General features: G+C 43.5%; 1 protein-coding gene across 1 annotated transcript in view; it reads left to right on the plus strand.

Moving 5' to 3' along the window:
• The window catches only part of MYO7B (myosin VIIB), an 81,747-nt gene that overhangs the window by 13,040 nt on the left and 66,907 nt on the right, over nucleotides 1-1,800 (plus strand).

A 1,800-nucleotide genomic window follows, 5' to 3' on the forward strand; every position in this document is an offset into this window, starting at 1 on the left:
GTGGCCGGAGAGGCGACCTCAACCCCAGGCTGTCAGCCACTGGCCAAGAGGCGCCCTTCTTTGTAACTGAGGTGTGGTTCACGTACAGCAGACATTCACCTCTTTGACGTTCAAACTCATACAACCCCCATCATAATCATGATGTAGAATGCTCCCACCTTCCCTCAGGCCCTTTGTCGTTCAGTCTCTCCCAGCCCAGCCCCTGGCAACCACTCAGAAGGTCATGCAGTTAAAGCCGTGCAGTGTGCAGCCCTTGGGTCTGGCTGCTGTCGTCAGCGTCACGCACTGGGGCTGCCTCGCAGTGTTGCCTGCATGGAGTTACTCCTCGCTCCTCTGATGGCGGGGCCCAGCTCGCTCAGCAAGCCAGGGACCTCTGGGCTGTTCAGTTTTTAGTGATTATGAAAAAGCCTCCTCCAGTAGCTGCATACAGGTTTTTGTGTAAACACATGTTTTTCTCTTAAATAAACATGCAGGTGTAAAATGGTTGGGTGGTAAGTGAGCACTTTAACCCTGTCAGGAACCGCCCACAGCCGGTCAGCACTGGGTGCTGTCAGGAGGCTGTCTGCACGTGGGAGCAGAGCGTGTCCAGCCGGCTCTCCCGCACTCCAGTGTGCCAACAGCGCGCTCGCTTTCCACCTCCTCACTTCCCATCTGTGCAGCTTCTCTGGTGAAGTGTCTGTTTAAGTGTTTGGCCTATTTTTTGACTTAGTTGATTCCTTGTTTATGATTTTGTAAAAGTTAGCAACATGTTCTGGATACAAGCCCATTATAAGACAGGTGTTCTGCAGATACCCACCCTCCCCCGTCTGTGGTTTGTCCTTTCATTGCCTTAACAGTGTTTTTGTCGGGTAGACGTTTTAGATTTTGATAAAGTACATCCTTTCTTTTCTTTTATTGGTCATGCCTTTGGAGTTATATCTAGGAAATCTTTGCCTAACCGAGATTATCTTTTATGTTTTCTTTTAGATGTTGTGTAATTCTAGGTTTTACATTCAGGTGTATGATCCATTTTATGTTAATTTTTCTAGGGTGCAAGGTATAAGTTGAGCCTTTCTTTCTCTTTTCTTTCCTTCCTCTCTCCCTCCCTTAGTTCTTTCCTTCTTTTCCTATAGCTAGCCAATCATTTCAGATCCATTTGTTGAAAAGACTATTCTTTCCCCATTGAATTGCTTTTGTACTTTTATCTAAAATCAGTTGATCATACACTGGATCTATTTCTGGATTCTCTATTCTTTTTTTAAATTATTTATTGTTGAAAGTATTACATATGTCTCATTTTCCCTCATTGACCTCTCCCAGCCCACACCCGCCCCCAGCACAGGCCCTCACCCTCCTTTGTCTGTGTCCATTGCTATATGCGTATGAGAAGTTTGGTTAATCACTTCCCATCACCCGACCCCGCCCCCTTCCCGCTTCTCTCTGACATTTGTCAGTCTGTTCCATGTTTCCATGCCTCTGATTCTATTTTATTCATCAGTTCATTTTGTTCATTAGATTCTTTGTTCATTTCTTATTTTTAGATTCAATTGTTGATAGATATATATTTATTGGCATTTTATTGTTCATATTTTTTTATCTCTTCTTCTTCTCTTTTTCCTTCTCCTTCTCTGTCTCCTTCTTCTCCTTCTTCTTCCTCTTCTTAAAGAATACCCTTTAGCATTTCATATAATACTGGTTTGGTGGTGATGAACTCCTTTAGCTTTTTCTTATCTGTGAAGCTCTTTATCTGACCTTCAGTTCTGAATGATAGCTTTGCTGAATAAAGTAATCTTGGTTGTAGGTTCTTGGTATTCATTTTCT

Source organism: Myotis davidii, unplaced genomic scaffold, assembly GCF_000327345.1.
Source record: "Myotis davidii unplaced genomic scaffold, ASM32734v1 scaffold1844, whole genome shotgun sequence".
NCBI classification, from domain to species: Eukaryota; Metazoa; Chordata; class Mammalia; order Chiroptera; family Vespertilionidae; genus Myotis; species Myotis davidii.